The sequence below is a fragment of the Eleutherodactylus coqui genome, chromosome 9 (assembly GCF_035609145.1).
Source record: "Eleutherodactylus coqui strain aEleCoq1 chromosome 9, aEleCoq1.hap1, whole genome shotgun sequence".
Classification (NCBI taxonomy): Eukaryota; Metazoa; Chordata; class Amphibia; order Anura; family Eleutherodactylidae; genus Eleutherodactylus; species Eleutherodactylus coqui.
Genome location: NC_089845.1, coordinates 3560152 through 3579691, shown reverse-complemented (window position 1 = coordinate 3579691; position 19540 = coordinate 3560152).

Genomic DNA, 19540 nt, shown 5'->3' with positions numbered 1-19540 from the left:
CTTCTATTTGCCTTAAAGGGGTTGTCCCGCGCCGAAACGGGTTTTTTTTTTTTTCAATAGCCCCCCCGTTCGGCGCGAGACAAACCCGATGCAGGGGTTAAACAAGAAAACCGCACAGTGCTTACCTGAATCCCCGCGCTCCGGTGACTTCTTACTTACCTGGTGAAGATGGCCGCCGGGATCTTCTCCCTCGGTGGACCGCAGCTCTTCTGTGCGGTCCATTGCCGATTCCAGCCTCCTGATTGGCTGGAATCGGCACGTGACGGGGCGGAGCTACAAGGAGCCGCTCTCCGGCACGAGCGGCCCCATTCAGAAAAGAAGAAGACAGGACTGCGCAAGCACGTCTAATCTGGCGATTAGACGCTGAAAATTAGACGGCACCATGGAGACGAGGACGCTAGCAACGGAACAGGTAAGTGAATAACTTCTGATAACTTCTGTATGGCTCATAATTAATGCACAATGTACATTACAAAGTGCATTAATATGGCCATACAGAAGTGTATAGACCCACTTGCTTTCGCGGGACAACCCCTTTAATAATAAGATTTCAGTTTCTTCTGTTGCTTTTGGTGGCCTATATCTTCTCGTAGCTTTGGCATTAAGTACGATTTAACATACAGACATACTCCTCCTTTTTTCTGGTTTCCACAGTCTCTTCTGATGTGATTGTAACCCTGTAAATTCACTGCCCCATCGCACTTATCATCAAGCCATGTTTCCGTTATTCCCACTATATCGTAATTTTAATCAGACATTCTCACTTCAAGCTCACCCACTTTACCAATCAGACTTCTTGCATTCATTTCCATACAATTATACAGTGTTTTTTGTTTCTTTATATTCATTTTGCTATTAATGGTACTATTGGCTGGTCTGTCAGTTCTAGCTGTACTAACCCCATCCCCTTCTCGCCCCCCCTTTCCATTTATTATTTCCAGGCCGCTATCTACACTGTCTACCTCCTTGTTTCTCTTTTTGCCCTCCCCCCAATCCCTAGTTTAAACACTCCTCCAACCTTCTTGCCAATGAGATGCAGCCTGTTCCTACGGTAGAGCCTGTAGCCGACATCAGTCAGCCTAGTTCTCCAGGAACCCAAACCCCTCCTTCTTACACCAACTCCAGAGCCAGAAGGGGACATTGCGCAGAAGGGGACATTGCGCATGGCACCAGAGCCACGGCTGCAAAGAGACAGCAAGAGAGCTGCTGGAGGATGTGTTCAGCAGGGTGAATAAGAAGGAGGAGCGGGTCCCGGAGCAGCAGGAGGCCGGAGGGTGAGATCTCCGAGGGAGAGGTCCCGATACTGAGCTGCTGACTTCATCGGCTGCTGGAGAGGAGGCTGCGGCTGCTGCTGACAAGAGCTGTTAAGTATATTCTGTGCGTGTGTGTCAGTAAGTGCCTGTGTTTGTCTGTTGGTAAGTGCCTGTGTGTAAGTGTCTGTGGGTAAGTGCCTGCATGTAAGTGTCAATAAGTGTCTGTGGGTAAGTGCCTGCATGCAAGTGTCAGTAAGTGTCTGTGGGTAAGTGCCTGCATGTAAGTGTCAATAAGTGTCTGTGGGTAAGTGCCTGCATGCAAGTGTCAGTAAGTGTCTGTGCGTAAGTGCCTTCGTGTAAGTGTCAGTAAGTGTCTATGGCTAAATGCCTGCGTGTGTCAGTGGTATGTGCCTGCATGTAAGTGTCAGTAAGTGTCTGTGGGTAAGTGCCTGTTGTTGTGGTACTATAGCTGCTATTGCCTCTCTGTTATCAGCCAGAGACCTGGAGTATATTGTAAGTCTTCTCTGCTTACACTGTTGTAATTTGATACTAAGATTGCCCACATTGCATTCCAACCCCCCTTTCTTGGTATGACACTGTTCTCCTCACCATGCATCTGTATGTATGTAGCAGGTATACGAGATAAGATAAACCAATAAGTGTTAGCTTATAATAAGCCCACCCACACTCTATTGAGGCGCATTCAGACACAACGATTACTGCTCAAAATTTGCTCAACAGCCGTGTTTTGAGCGATAATCGCTGTGTGTAACTGCACTGACATTCATTATGCCGTCGCTCATCGTTGTCTTTCAGCGTGCTGACGATCAGCCTTATCAGGGATTCACACTGGGATACATCTGATACTATTGTTTCAGCTGTATCCCGCTCCCTGATGACAGGCTGGGTATGAAGAACAGAACAATCCAGCTCTGTTCTCCATACCCGGTACGGAGCGCTTGGCTGTATAACAGCCGGGCGCTCCATGCAGAAAACAGCTGGATGCAGAAGACAAGCGGAGACACACAGCTTGTCTTCTGCATCCTCCACTCACAGCACAAGGTGATCGCTCATTTTGAGCAATCATCTTGCGATGTAAATGACACAAAGATTGTCGCTCAAAATACATCTTTTGAGCGATAATTGTTGTGTGTAAATGGGCCTTAAGGCTGTTAGAATCCTATTTTTTAGGGACTCTGGGTGAAAGATGTGAATCAACCAGAGCCTGTGCGCACATGAAATAACCATTTCCTGAGAAGATTCTGAGTTGTTCTGTCAAATATCCTATTTCAGTGTAAGTGTCTGTTGTAAATGTCAATAACAGTCTGTGGGTAAGTGCCTGCATGTAAGTGTGTGTGGGGTGCAAGTGAAGTAGTTTGAGTGACTGTGTGTGAGCAAGCAATAAGTGCGTGAGCAGAAAAAAAAAAGGCATGTGCGGCTGCGAACGGGCGGAGGCTTGGAGTGTGATCTAATCAATCTTCACTACTTCCGTAAGTAAATTGTAGATCTCCATTAGGATGAGCTCTATGCCTGGCGATGCCACCCAGTGTGCTACTTGTGCAATGTATGCTGTCCTTGGTCAGCCGATCGAGGGTACATACTGTCGCGCAAGATGTGTGCTAGTCGCGCATTTGAAAGCCCAAATTCTGGATCTAAATGAGCGACTGACAACACTGATATCCATTGACAGCATGGAAAGGCTGTTGTGTACCTTAAGCACCAGACACTTTTTAGGGACTTTAGCCATGTGGCGGTTTTACTGCTCTATTTTTTTTCCTTTAGCTACCAAAATTATTTTTGCTGCATTTTTTTCTGTGACATATAAGGCTTTTTATATCTTTTTTTTTTTTTTTTAGTTTTACTGGGGGTAAAAAGCTAAAAAAAAATATATTTTTAACATTTCTAGTTTTTAAATTAGTATGTTTATGGTAAAATAAAGTAAGGGAATGGGTTCCTCATTTTGTTTTGGACGTTTCAATATGTAATATGTATGGTTTTAGATTACAGGGCACATTTAGCGAAAGTTTTGGTTGGTGTCGGCTTTGGGTTATTTTCTTTCTTATATGTATATATTGTTGTTTTATTCTGTAATTTGTTTTACCTATGTATGTAATTATGTTCTTTACTATCTATGTCCCCCATGATGTCATATAAGACCTCTGGGGACATTCACATGTTTTTTTTAACCCTTTCCAATCCACTGTCTGACATCTGAAGACATTATGATTTAAGGCTGTACAGCTCCGATGTTGGAAGAAGTCCGTTGGGGTACTCTTACTGTATATTGCCAGCCTCTCTGCTGTCGGAGCCTATACAACGTGTCACCTCATGCAGTAGTGGGTTCAGCCAGCAGATGGCACTGTTGTATAATGACAAAAAAAGAGTAAGCACCCCTAGGAAAGCCAAGATACAAATTGGATTGGAAAGGGTTAATTTAATACTTTCCCACTGTAGCTGGGGCATCTATAGAAGCCTCAGTTACAGGAGAAAACATCCCTTGTAGTGACATTAGTCATTGGCAAACCTAGTCTGGGTCTCTATGACCCTGCAGCTCTGCTATAGCAGGAAATCCTGGTGGTCATGTGACCTCCAGGCTCATGTAGTGGAAGAAACACTTTCACTTTTAGTACATATTGTTCATTGTGTACTGAAGAAAGGAGGAGGCAGAAAGGGTTAAAACCCACTTCTCCTTCGTCATCCGGGTTATCAGCTGTGACTAACAACTGACAATCCGTCTTGCTGCTGTTTTATTGCAGAAGCATGAAGCTTTAATCCTCACCGCAATTTTACATACAGCTGGGATTAAAGCCCAGGACCAAGCACCGTATAATTACAGTGCTTGGTCCTGAATGGGTTAAGAAGTTATGGTTTCACTGCCTAGTCAAAAGAAGTACCAATGATTATATTAGGCATGGTGCCCTATATTATTATTATTATTTTAAATAGAAGTGATACTAATTAGAAGCAATGAACATCATCAAATTACAAGAGACATTTAAGGGCATTTGCACGGGACGATTATCATTCAGAATAGTTAAAATTTTTGCACTCTCATGGGAATTCGAACCATAGTCTTCCAGTGTAAATGCATGCAGAGACTTAATGAGAGTTGTTCAGTCGTTCAGATTCTGCATGCAGAAAACTGAATGACTAGCCATTCAATGTAAATAGTAGTTTGTTACTTCTGAACAACTACCTGCTTACAGTGAGTGGAGGCAGGCGGGCAGGCAGAGAGTGCTCCCCAGCAGCCCCACCTCCATGCCAGCAGCGCTTTCAGCGATACCAGTGATACTAGCTCCTGTTTAACAGCACAGGAGTGAGCATCACTGGGACGCATCGTTTGCCCGACAGCTTGTCCCATCTAAATAGGAGAAGACTAAGTCTTATGTACTATCTTATACAATCTGTAGGCTCACTAAAAAAGAATACACAGCATTTTTGTTATCCTTACAATTATTCCAATAATGAGAGGGTGTAATGAGAGTGTTGTGCATTCTTTCATAAATGTGCTATAACTGGACTACATCCTCCAGGGGCACCTCATTTTATATTGCAGAGAGCAGAACATTCATTACATTGTAATCACTCCGGAGGCACAACAGCCATTCCAGATTTTTACAGACTAGGCCTTCTGAAAACAGACAGATTCTGTGGATTTAATTCAGTCCTGGCACCATGTGTGCCCGCATTGTTATAGGCATTGTCTGTTAAGACAAATTGAACATGACCTGTAGTAATAGTGAACCTGCAAACTGTGCAAATTACACTTGCCTTCATATGGACAGATTTTGTGGTTTGATCAGCTTTCCATGTAGATTTTCCTGCTTTTCTGCTGTTTGCAATAAACTAAAGACCCATTTAAACAAGCAGATGATCGCTCAAATGACAGTTTGAGTGACAGCTTTGAGCGATCGTTTTGCATAAAGTATTAAGTAGCTACTCAGCTACTTAAGTACTAGAGATGAGCGAGCACCAAAATGCTCGGGTGCTCGTTACTCGGGACGAAATTTTCGCGATGCTCGAGGGTTCGTTTCGAGTAACGAACCCCATTGAAGTCAATGGGTGACCCAAGCATTTTTGTATATCGCCGATGCTCGCTAAGGTTTCCATTTGTGAAAATCTGGGCAATTCAAGAAAGTGATGGGAACGACACAGAAACGGATAGGGCAGGCGATAGGCTACATGTTGGGCTGCATCTCAAGTTCACAGGTCCCACTATTAAGCCACAATACCGGGAAGAGTGGGCCCCCCCCTCCCAACAATTTGTACTTCTGAAAAGCCCTCATTAGCAATGCATACCTTAGCTAAGCACCACACTACCTCCAACAAAGCACAATCACTGCCTGCATGACACTCCGCTGCCACTTCTCCTGGGTTACATACTGCCCAACGCCCCCCCCCCCCCCCCCCGCACGACCCAGTGTCCACAGCGCACACCAAAGGGTCCCTGCGCAGCCTTCAGCTGCCCTCATGCCACACCACCCTCATGTCTATTTATAAGTATGTCTGCCATGAGGAGGAACCGCAGGCACACACTGCAGAGGGTTGGCACGGCTAGGCAGCGACCCTCTTTAAAAGGGGCAGTGCGATAGCCCACAATGCTGTACAGAAGCAATGAGAAATATAATCCTGTGCCACCGCCATCAGGAGCTGCACACGTGGGCATAGCAATGGGGAACCTATGTGCCACACACTATTCATTCTGTCAAGGTGTCTGCATGCCCCAGTCAGACCGCGTTTTTTTATAAATAGTCACAGGCAGGTACAATTCCGCAATCGGAATTCCGTGTGCACCCACAGCATGGGTGGCTCCCTGGAACCCACCGGCTGTACATAAATGTATCCCATTGCAGTGCCCTGGACAGCAGAGCTAACGTCAGATTAGATGCAGGTGGGCTTCGGCCCACACTGCATGCCCCAACCTGACCAGGGTTTTTAATTCATAGACACAGGCAGGTACAACTCTCTATTGTGAAGTCCCTGTGGACCGACAGCATGGGTGGGTGCCAGGAAGCCACCGGCGGTACATAAATATATCCCATTGCATTGCCCATCACAGCTGAGGTAATGTGATTGTTCTCAGCAAGAGTTTCAGTTCCATTTTTGTACGGTACATTCTGGTATCCTCCATTAGGTACAATCACATTTTGCTCTACTGGCTAACACGGTACCAGATCTTTGTTTTCATTATACCTAGCTGAGGTAATGTCATGTTTCATGCAGGTGGGCTTCGGCCCACACTGCATGCCCCAGTCAGACTGGGGTTCTTTAGAAGTGGACACATGCAGTTACAACTCCATGTGGACCGACAGCATGGGTGGCTCCCTGGAACCCACTGGCGGTACATAAATATATCCCATTGCATTGCCCATCACAGCTGAGGTAATGTCATGTTTAATGTAAGTGGGCTTCGGACCACACTGCATGCCCCAGTCAGACTGGGGTTCTTTAGAAGTAGACACATGCAGTTACAACTCCGTGTGGACCGACAGCATGGGTGGGTGCCAGGAAGCCACCGGCGGTACATAAATATATCCCATTGCAGTGCCCAGCACAGCTGATGTAACGTCAGCTTTAATGCAGGTGGGCAAAAAAATTAATTCGATTACACTGTAGGCAAGGGCCCCAAAAAATTGGTGTACCAACAGTACTAATGTACGGCAGAAAAATTGCCCATGCCCAACCAAGAGGGCAGGTGAAACCCATTAATCGCTTTGGTTAATGTGGCTTAATTTGTAGCTAGGCCTGGAGGCAGCCCAGTTAAAATAAAAATTGGTTCAGGTGCAAGTTTCAACGCTTTAATGATCATTGAAACGTATAAGCTAAAAGGTCCACGTTTTTGATGGTGATAGAGAACAATGCTTCCATCCGCGGGTGCAGCCTACGTATTGTTTAGGTATCGCTGCTGTCCGCTGGTGGAGAAGAGAAGTCAGGGGAAATCCAGGCTTTGTTCATCTTGATGAGTGTAAGCCTGTCGGCACTGTCGGATGACAGGCGGGTACGCTTATCTGTGATGATTCCCCCAGCCGCACTAAACACCCTCTCTGACAAGATGCTAGCCGCAGGACAAGCAAGCACCTCCAGGGCATACAGCGCGAGTTCAGGCCACGTGTCCAGCTTCGACACCCAATAGTTGTAGGGGGCAGAGGCGTCACGGAGGACGGTCGTGCGATCGGCTACGTACTCCCTCACCATCCTTTTACAGTGCTCCCGCCGACTCAGCCTTGACTGTGGAGCGGTGACACAGTCTTGCTGGGGAGCCAGAAAGCTGTCAAAGGCCTTAGTGAGTGTTCCCCTGCCTGCGCTGTACATGCTGCCTGATCTCCGTGCCTCCCCTGCTACCTGGCCTTCGGAACTGCGCCTTTGGCCACTAGCACTGTCGGATGGGAATTTTACCATCAGTTTGTCCGCCAGGGTCCTGTGGTATAGCATCACTCTCGAACCCCTTTCCTCTTCGGGTATGAGAGTGGAAAGGTTCTCCTTATACCGTGGGTCGAGCAGTGTGTACACCCAGTAATCCGTAGTGGCCAGAATGCGTGTAACGCGAGGGTCACGAGAAAGGCATCCTAACATGAAGTCAGCCATGTGTGCCAGGGTACCTGTACGCAACACATGGCTGTCCTCACTAGGAAGATCACTTTCAGGATCCTCCTCCTCCTCCTCAGGCCATACACGCTGAAAGGATGACAGGCAAGCAGCATGGGTACCCTCAGCAGTGGGCCAAGCTGTCTCTTCCCCCTCATGCTCCTCCTCCTCCTCCTCAACGCGCTGAGATATAGACAGGAGGGTGCTCTGACTATCCAGCGACATACTGTCTTCCCTCGCCTCTGTTTCCGAGCGCAAAGCGTCTGCCTTTATGCTTTGCAGGGAACTTCTCAAGAGGCATAGCAGAGGAATGGTGACGCTAATGATTGCAGCATCGCCGCTCACCATCTGGGTAGACTCCTCAAAGTTTCCAAGGACCTGGCAGATGTCTGCCAACCAGGCCCACTCTTCTGTAAAGAATTGAGGAGGCTGACTCCCACTGCGCCGCCCATGTTGGAGTTGGTATTTCACTATAGCTCTACGCTGCTCATAGAGCCTGGCCAACATGTGGAGCGTAGAGTTCCACCGTGTGGGCACGTCGCACAGCAGTCGGTGCACTGGCAGATGAAACCGATGTTGCAGGGTGGCAGCGTCCCTGTGGGACTTGCGGAAATGTGCGCAGAGCCGGCGCACCTTTCCGAGCAGGTCTGACAAGCGTGGTAGCTTCTCAGAAAGCGCTGAACCACCAAATTAAAGACATGGGCCAGGCATGGCACGTGCGTGAGGCTGCCGAGCTGCAGAGCCGCCACCAGGTTACAGCCGTTGTCACACACGACCATGCCCGGTTGGAGGCTCAGCGACGCAAGCCAGCGGTCGGTCTGCTCTGTCAGACCCCGCAGCAGTTCGTGGGCCATGTGCCTCTTATCTCCTAAGCTGAGTAGTTTCAGCACGGCCTGCTGACGCTTGCCCACCGCTGTGCTGCCACGCTGCGCGACACGGACTGCTGCTGACGTGCTGCTGCTGACACATCTAGATTGCGAGACAGAGGTTGCGCAGGAGGAGGAGGGTGGTTTAGTGGAGGAAGCATACACCGCCGCAGATACCACCACCGAGCTGGGGCCCGCAATTCTGGAGGTGGGTAGGACGTGAGCGGTCCCAGGCTCTGACTCTGTCCCAGCCTCCACTAAATTCACCCAATGTCAGGGAGATATAGTGGCCCTGCCCGCCTGTGCTTGTCCACGTGTCTGTTGTTAAGTGGACCTTGGCAGTAACCGCGTTGGTGAGGGCGCGTACAATGTTGCAGGAGACGTGGTCGTGCAGGGCTGGGACAGCACATCGGGAAAAGTAGTGGCGACTGGGAACTGAGTAGCGCGGGGCCGCCGCCGCCATCATACTTTTGAAAGCCTCCGTTTCCACAAGCCTATACGGCAGCATCTCAAGGCTGATCAATTTGGCTATGTGCATGTTTAACCCTTGAGCGTGCGGGTGCGTGGGCGTACTTGCGCTTGCGCTCCAACACTTGCGCTAGTGACGGCTGGACGGTGCGCTGACAGACATTGGTGGATGGGGCCGAGGACAGCGGAGGTGAGGGTGTGGGTGCAGGCCAGGAGACGGTAGTGCCTGTGTCCTGAGAGGGGGGTTGGATCTCAGTGGCAGGTTGGGGCACAGGGGGAGAGGCAGCGGTGCAAACCGGAGGCGGTGAACGGCCTTCGTCCCACCTTGTGGGGTGCTTGGCCATCATATGCCTGCGCATGCTGTTGGTGGTGAGGCTGGTGGTGGTGGCTCCCCGGCTGATCTTGGCGCGACACAGGTTGCACACCACTGTTCGTCGGTCGTCTGCACTCTCAGTGAAAAACTGCCAGACCTTTGAGCACCTCGGCCTCTGCAGGGTGACATGGCGCGAGGGGGCGCTTTGGGAAACAGTTGGTGGATTATTCAGTCTAGCCCTGCCTCTACCCCTGGACACCGCACTGCCTCTTGCAACCTGCCCTGCTGCTGCCCTTGCCTCCCCCTCTGAAGACCTGTCCTCAGTAGGCATAGCAAACCAGGTGGGGTCAGTCACCTCATCGTCCTGCTGCTCTTCCTCCGAATCCTCTGTGCGCTCCTCCCTCGGACTTACTGCCCTTACTACTACCTCACTGATAGACAACTGTGTCTCATCGTCATCGTCCTCCTCACCCACTGAAAGGTCTTGAGACAGTTGCCGGAAGTCCCCAGCCTCATCCCCCGGACCCCGGGAACTTTCAAAAGGTTGGACATCGGTCACGACAAACTCCTCCAGTGGGAGAGGATTCGGAACCCTTGCTGCCCATTCTGGAGGAGGAGCAGTAGCCAGAGGATTCAGAGTTGCAGCAGTGGACGGCGCAGAATTCTGGGTGGTCGATAGATTGCTGGATGCACTTTCTGCCATCCACGACAGGACCTGCTCACACTGCTCATTTTCTAATAAAGGTCTACCGCGTGGACCCATTAATTGTGAGATGAATGTGGGGACGCCAGAAACGTGCCTCTCTCCTAATCCCGCAGCAGTCGGCTGCGATACACCTGGATCAGGAGCTCGGCCTGTGCCCACACCCTGACTTGGGCCTCCGCGTCCTCGCCCGCGTCCACGTCCTCTAGGCCTACCCCTGAGCTTGGTGTATTACCAGTAGTGCAGAAACAGAACGCCGTAATTAAATGTGCCGCTTATTGGCCTGTGGTTGGAGGCTGACTTCGCTTACGGAACGCACAGCAGAGCCAGGAAACAATTTTGCGCAAGCCTGCTGTAACACTTAGCTGGCTGCGTATGAATTAGGACAACTACCCCCAGCACAGACCCAGTACACTGAGGACGTTCACAGGCAGCCCAAATAGATTTTTTTTCCCAAATGTTTTTGGAAAGGCTCACTGCCTATATACACTGTATATGTCTTCTCTCTCTGCGTCACCACTACTGGCCCTGGAGTATGTAAAATAACTGCAGACTGTTGCACTGTGGACTGGAATACAGCGGTGATGTAACAGCCAACACAGAGCCAGGAAATAATTTTGTGCAAGCCTGCTGTAACACTTAGCTGGCTGTGTATGAATTAGGACAACTACCCCCAGCACAGACCCAGTACACTGAGGACGGTCACAGGCAGCCCAAATAGATTTTTTTTCCCAAATGTTTTTGGAAAGGCCCACTGCCTATATTCAATAAATATGTCTTCTGTCCCTGCCTCACCACCACTACTGGCCCTGGACTATGTATAATTACTGCAGGGCGCAATGCTCTGCACAGCCGATATACAAAAAAAAAAAAAAGTGCAACACTGCAAAAAGCAGCCTCCACACTACTGCAGACGGTTAGATGTGGCCCTAAGAAGGACCGTTGGGGTTCTTGAAGCCTAAAATACTCCTAACACTCTCCCTATAGCAACTCCAGCAAGACAGCACTTTCCCTGATCTCTGTCAGAACGCATCTGTGGCGAGCTGCGGGAGGGGCCGATTTATATACTCGGGTGTCACCTGATCTCCCCAGCCACTCACTGCAGGGGGGTGGTATAGGGCTTGAACGTCGCAGGGGGAAGTTGTAATGCCTTCCCTGTCTTTGTATTGGCCAGAAAAGCGCGCTAACGTCTCAGAGATGAAAGTGAAAGTAACTCGAACATCGCGTGGTGCTCGTTTCGAATAACGAGCATCTCGAACACGCTAATACTCGAACGAGTATCAAGCTCAGACGAGTACGTTCGCTCATCTCTAGTTCTCAACCCTTAGTCAGCTGCTCTTTTTACTACAATTGCTGCTCCTGTGTACTGACCTCTAGCTTCTCCCTGACTACGCTACCTCCTGCTCCATTAGTACCACCACTGATATCACCTGTGCTCCATCCTCTGGCTTCACCCTATGCTACCTGCCTGCTCCCTTTGTACCATAACCAATACTATCTGTGTACTGACCTTTGACTTCCCCTGACCACCCTATTGGCCCAAACTGGTCACAACAAGAGACTCTGAACCTACACCTGATCGTAATACCCCTAGTGGCTGCCACTTCAAACTTGATTTTCAGTGGTAAAACTAAAAATAAATAATGTAAGTATATTGCAAGATTAATGATACACACATAGGCTGTTAGATGAGTGAGCAGACGTGTGAAAATTTAGTATCATTTTAAGTTCAGAATCACTTTTTATCAGTTGTAGGCACACATTTTCATGCTTTCATCTGCTGGGTTCCATTTCTATTTTGAATGGCTATATACAGGCCCCGGGACCTAAAATATAACTATTTGAATACAATCATTTCAAACATACTCCTTTATTTCTCTCATTTCTCATGCTCCACTGAAAAACTAGGCTGAAAACCTGGGGAGCCGACATGAGGCACAATCTTGATGTTGTAGGTCTCAGTCTAACTTAACCTAAAAACAGTCTAACATGAATGATCACAGTAACATTAGTTATTTTTTTCATGCATATATGCAAATAATAGATTATAACGATATAGGTAGTAGACTATAGGCAGTGATCTAAAACTAATAATAGCATGACTATCAAAAATGAGAAGCCATGCATGAAAATGCATATTACTCTCCCTCTGTCTTTCATAATTCTATCTTTCCATAGATCTGCTAATTAAAAAGAATGAGAGGAAATTTTGTGGTATTGATGAAAGATTTTCAGACCTTCTGACCTCTCCCAACCCAAGGATTAGTATGGAAAATATGTGTGACTGAAATTTATTAGAGAAGCCATATTTGCATAATGATTTCCCACCTTCCATGGTGAAGCATTGTTACACTAAGCCCCCAAAGGTCCTTAAGCTTGCTAATAACTATTATAGCGGGGCAATGAAGTGAATCAAAACTAAAGCAAGTTCACCTGAGCCTAAGCTGATTAACCATAACCCTTCCCAGAGTTTGTGCAGCCTAGAACAGAATGCATCTAATGTATTGCTATTGTCACAAAATAACATAGTTTTTAATTTTTAGTTCCTGAAATACAAAGCTCATTGACTTAAAAAAAAACAAGAAGTTTCTTATCAAATAATTTCAATCTTTACAAAAGATCCTCGTATTAAGGATTTTAAATCACCACAAGGCCACAAGATCCCAGGAGATCTCATTGAATTCAATAATACCTAGTAAACCTTATTCTGTATGTTTTTATGTGGTCGTTAATTGGATACATTTTGCTATACGTACCCAAGGGAATTCTTTCTTTTGTCAAAAATATGTATAAGGGTGATTTTACACAAAACACTTTTTTGGGGAAAAAATAGTTTTTTGTGGATTTTTTTCTTGCACTTTTAAGCCAAAACCAAAAGTGGATTCAAAAGGAATGTTAAATATAAAGAAAGAACTTATACATTTTCCTGTTTTATCTGCATTTGACTTTGGGTGAAAAAAAAATTCAGTGACATTTAAAAAAATGGTGTAAGTGTGAAACAGCCTTTTAAAAGATAAAAGACAGATTTCTTCCTTTATCTAAACAGTACATCATCATGCACTGCACTGAGATTCTAACACGAAATCCACGTGTCTCTGCGGATTTTAATGCAGAAATAAAATGGCTTCAATCAGCCAGAAATTCTGCATTAAAATCTGCAAAGGGACCTGTGAGTTTCGGTGCGGAATTCCCTGTGGCAGAACAAGCTCCTCCCATTGTGAAAGCACCCCAGGGAAATAGAATATTATGCTGCTCTAGAATTCCGCACCAAAATCTGCATGTCTAAATGCAGATTTTGATGTGGAATTGTAGGCAGAATTCTGCTATTTTCAATTCTGCATCAAAATCTGCATGTAAGCAATGTGGATTTTGGTGCTGAATATTCTGCAAGAGAGCATATTCTGTAACGTTGTTGCGAAATATTCTGTCCTGCCTGGAAGCCCCCTTAGACTTCAACTCATTAGTAGAGTTTTCCAATACAGGGTAAGAAGCAAACAACGGCTTATGCTCATTGCGTCATCTGGAATAGTGCACATATAATGTGTGGAAGATGTTAGGGAAGGTTACACTTACTGATTTGGGTAGGGTCTCTCAATGAGGTCCCCCTACAGATTATTAAAGTCAGGAAGAAGGTGTCTTTTGAGCCCCAAGGTATTGTTCAAGTATTTAACTGGATCACAGTAGATCAAATGTTAGAAATACAGAAATGCATTTTGCCTCTCCAACAGGCCCTTGTCAAGCCTTTTGGAGGGCCAAAAAAACGTTGTTGTATTCCTGCCATTTGATCTGCTGTAATCCGATTAAATACTTGAACAATACCTTGAGGCTCAAAAGACACCTTCTTCCTGCCCTTAATACGTTGTAGGGGGACCTCATTGAGAGATTCCCCCCCAAATCAGTAAGTGTCACCTCCCCTAACATCTTCCACATATTATAGCACTATTCCAGATGACCCAATGAGTATAAGCCATTCTTTGCTTCTTACCCTGTATGTGTTTTCTCCTGGATTGCTATATATGCTCTCTGGTGTTTGGGCCATTTGCTCTCCACTTCTGTGGATATATGGACATCTGGAGCACCAGCTACACCACGACTATGCTGTATTAATCTATGGTCGAGTTCACTTGACCATAGACCTTAAGTTGAGCCGTTTGCCTCTCAGTAATATCACCAGATCAATTTGTGCTTGTTCAGTTGGTGTTTGGAGCGCTGTCCCTAAACATTTCCTTGCTAGAATTTTCCATTGGTATTTTCCAACTTGAATCACTAGCCAGCTACGTATGTTCAGATCTGTATTGAAGGCTCCATCATTTGCCTTCATTGCACGTCCCATTGTTATGACAATAAATGTTGGTTTATGCTAAAATAATAATTTAGAACTATCCTATTATATTACTACATATCTCTAAGAAACGGTTAGCTAAATTTTGAAAAACAAAAATTCAAGGAGCAGAAAAAAATACACCATAAAGCCAGAAAAATACAACAAACCGTATTATTTTGTAATACATTTTATATTTTACTATATACTTTCACTAAACATCTGACTGCAGTGTTCTGGGCTAAAAAATATGCAGTAAAAAAGCAAAATGTTGAATTGATATTTGTATAATTTCTTAAACTCACGCAATGTAGTAATTACAGATAAGTGAACTATTGAACAGTTCAGTTCTTCCAGTTTGCCGAATTTTCTATAAAACTTTGGTCTGTCCGAATTGAAACTTCACCAATATCCCTAAAACAACTATCCCAGCCAAATGGCAGTCTTATCCTGTGGCTTAGTGGTTAACACTATTGCCTTGCAGTGTTGTGGTCCTAACCACTGAGCTACCATGCTTATTCTTCCTCATTCTCCTCAATAAATGTATACACTTTGGAAATAAAGGGGATTATTATGAAAAAGAAATCCACACAAATACAGGGAGAGCATACAAAGTCCATGCATTTGTTGTCCTTGGTCAGATTTGAACCTAGACCCCAGTGCTGCAAGGAAACAGTGCTAATGACTAAGCGATCATGCTGCTTCCAATCCTATATAAATAAAGCATTGCATGATGTAAAACAAAACATGCTTCATCAGATCAGACTGCCTTCTTCCATCTTCCTGATGCTCATATGCCCATTGTAGTTGCTTTTGGTGGGAGACAAGGATCAGAATGGGCACTCTGATTAGTCTGTGGCTATGAAACCCTAAATGCAGCACTCTGTGATGCAATGTGTATTCTCATACTTATTTTTTAATCACAGCCAGCATATACTTTATCAGTACTTTGCATTATAGTATCTCTTTTGTGGGACTGAACCAGACAGGCTAGCCATTTCCCCACATGAGCCCTGGAAGCCCATGACTTTATCCCTGGATCAACGGTTGTCTTTCCTCTGACCACTTTTGATGGACACTAAACACAGCATACCAAGAACTGCTCTTTTCGGGAGACCATACAAACTCCATGCAGATGTTGTCAGATTTGAACCTAGGACCCCAGCATTATAAGTTAATAGGGCTAACCACTGAGCCGCAGAAGAAGAGGAGGGATGACCATCTTCTGCTTCTATGAGTTCAACTGGTTCGGTTCACTCAACACTAATAGTAATTTAAGCATAAATTGATATTTTGGATCTCTTTGGAGTAAATAAGTCTTAGATTTAGAATGTAAATCTGTTTCCCTGTAGTCCCATCGGCAGCACCACTTATGAAGATTTTTTGCCTGTGGACTGATAGGAACGATGATAATTTTAATTGACACCTAAACACTATATAAGATGTCAAAAAGTTTCCACTCATGTATTATAAGTAGAGATGAGCGAGTGTACTCATCCAAGCTTGATGCTCGCTCGAGTAATAGGGTACTCGAGATGCTCGTTACTCGAGGCGAGCACCACGCGGTACTCAAGTCAATTCCATTTCCTTCCCTGAAAGTTTTGCGCCATTTTCTGGCCAATAGACATGCAGGGAAGGCATTACAACTTCCTCCTGTGACGTGCCAGCCCTATCCCACCCCCCTGCAGTGAGTGGCTGGCAAGATCAAGTGACCGCCAAGTATATAAGGCAGTCCCACCCGCTGCTCGCCTCAGACACACGCTGGCAGAGATTAGGGAAGGTGCTGCTACTGCTATAGGGAGAGTGTTAGCTTCTACAAGAACACCAATGGTCCTTCTTAGGACCACATCTTACCGCGTGCATTACTGTTGTGGCTGCTAGGAAAAGTTTTGCACCAATTTTTTTTTTTTTTCATCTTGGGCTCTGCAGACTATTGCGTTCTCAGTCTGCAGCCAATTATACAGAGTATAGGGGATGTATTGGTGAGGCAGGGTTAGTGCTAGTGTAGAATCCTGTCAACAAGTACCCCAAAAAAGCTCCTGCTTAGGGCTACCTGTGCGCGTGTGCAGTTTATTGCGTGGCACCTAGGAGTTGTAGTGGCTCACTATTAGCCAGCTTGGCCTTTCTGCAGGCAAGCGTATAATTTTTTCAGCCTACAGTGTGCGTTACAGTACCGCTGTCAGCCTACAAGTGTAGGCCAATAATCACCTAATTTTTTTACAACGCTCTGTGTCTGCTGTATTCAAAATACACCATGCTAAGGGGTAGGGGTAGGCTTAGAGGACGTGGCCGTGGACGCGGGCAAGGACACGGAGGTCCAAGTGAGGGTGTGGGCACAGGCCGAGTTCCTGGTTCAGGTCAATCACAGCCGGCTGCTGCGGGATTAGGAGAGAAGCAAGTTTCTGGGGTCCCCAGCTTCATATCACAATTTTGGGGTCCATGTGGTAGACCTTTATTACAAAATGAGCAGTGTGAGCAGGTCCTGTTGTGGATAGCCAAAAATGCATCCAGTGATGTATCGAACACCCAGTCTTCTACGCCGTCCACTGCTGCAACTCTGAATCCTCTCGCTGCTGCTCCTCCTTCCTCCCAGCCTCCTCACTCCATGAAAATGACACATTCTGATGAGCAGGCAGACTCCACTGTCCTCGGCCTCATCCAGCAATGTCTCTCAGCGCAGCGTCCAGCTGTCGCTAGCGCAAGCGTTGGAGCGCAAGCGCAAATACGCCACCACGCACCCGCACTCTCAAGCAATAAACATGCACATTGCCAAATTGATCAGCCTGGAGATGCTGCCGTACAGGCTTGTGGAAACGGAGGCTTTCAAAAACATGATGGCAGCGGCGGTCCCATGCTACTCGGTCCCCAGTCGCCACTATTTTCCCCGGTGTGCCGTCCCAGCCCTACACCAGCACGTCTCCCGCAACATCAATCGTGCCCTCACCAACGCGGTTATTGGGAATGACCACTTAACCATGGACATGAGGAAAAGTACTGGCGGGCAGGGCCACTATATCTCCCTGACGGCACATTGAGTGAATTTGGTGGAGGCTGGGACCGAGTCAGAGCCTGGGACTGCACACGTCCTACCCACACCCAGAATTGCGGGTCCTTCCTCGGTTCGGGTATCTGCGGCGGTCTATGCCACCTCCTCTAAACCCTCCCCCTCCTCCTCCTCCAACAATGAATACATTCTTGGCAAATGCTTTCGCTTTGGTCCGTCTTGCGCCGGTCCAAAAATTTCACCTCTACCGGCACAATACGAATGCCCCCGGCCGTCCCTCTTAATCATGGCCACAGTTCTGAAAATCAACAAAATACAACCGGGGTCCTATTCCATTATTCCTAGCTGAAGCATTCAGCCGACTGTTAGAGCAATAGTGGCTTCCATCTTGTTGGTACTGATAATAATTACATATTTTAGTGTACAGCTGAGGTAGAAATAGAGCCGACTATAGAACACAGCATCCCTGCAGGGCTGGGGACAGAGTAGCAGCAGGCACATATCCTTGGTGGAAGCAGGCCAGCTGAGATCCACATACTCCCGGTCTGATTTTGGACTGATTGATGAGGCCTTTACTTGTGATCATCTTTGGTAATTCCTGACAAAGATGTGTGGTATAGCCAGAAACTTGCATTGCTAACACTTTGAAATGGTCAACAGAAAACATATGAATGAAGCCTTTCCATATTTCTGATTGAGATGAGGAGTTCAGACTTTTGGTACCTAGAATATCCTTTTCATTGCTATCAAATGTCCCTCTTGTCTCAGAAAATACTAGCTTTTCCACATAGCTGTTGTCGCTTCCACTTTTGTTCTGTGGCTTTACTTTTGTCCATTGGCTCTTATTCGTATCTGAAGGTTTGATTTTGCCCATGGAGGCAAAATTCAAGGTGGAGGCGCGGAACCGAGCCTGGCCCTGGGCCCGCTAATGTGCTTCCCACACAGACTATAGCGGGTCCTGGTCATAGTGTTTTGCCCTTGTAATGCCACCTCCTCCTCCCGCTTGGGGTCAGGGGATCAGCAATGCGCATCATGTATTTTCTCTCGTGTTACCACAGCTATCGGAGAAACTTGTTTGGGCCAAAGGAGAGGAGCGTAACTGCATTAACGTTACAGGGGTCTGCCTATACTTCAGCTGCAGAAATGTTACAGGGGTCTGCCAATACTGCTGCTACATAAATGTTTCTGGGGTCTGCGTATACTTCTGCAACTAAAATATTACTGGGGTCTGTCTATACTGTTACTACTGAAATGTACCTAATACTGGGCTCTGCCTATACTGCTGCTACTGAAATATTACTGGGCTCTGCCTATACTGCTGCAACGGAAATGTGACTGGGGTCTGTCTATACTGTTACTACTGAAATGTTACTAATACTGGGCTCTGCCTATAGTGTTGCTACTGAAATGTTACTGGGGTCTGTCTATACTGTTACTACTGAAATGTTACTACTACTGGGCTATGCCTATACTGCTGTTACAGAAATGTTACTGGGATCTGTCTATACTGTTACTACTGAAATGTTACTACTACTGGGCTATGCCTATACTGCTGCAACTGAAATGTTACTGGGGTCTGTCTATACTGTTACCACTGAAATGTTACTAATACTGGGCTCTGCCTATACTGCTGCTACTGAAATGTTACTAGGCTCTGCCTATACTGCTGCAACTGAAATGTTACTGGGGTCTGTCTATACTGTAACTACAGAAATGTTACTGGGGTCTACCTAGACTTCTGCAACATAACTGTTAGTGGGGTCAGCTTATACCTTTGCTACAAGAATATTACAGGGGTCTGTGCATAGTATGGGTGCACTAAGTTTTCCCATCGCGGTGTTCTACGTATCTGCCCCCCCCCCCCCCCCCAAAAAAAAAAAAAAACAGCCTGACTAAGGCATGCAGTGTGGGCCGAAGCCAATCTGTATTTTATCTCAAGTTACCTCAGCTATTCGGGGCACTGCAATGGTATTTATATATGTACCGTTGGTGGGTTCCAAGGAGCAACCCATGCTGTGGGTGCACAC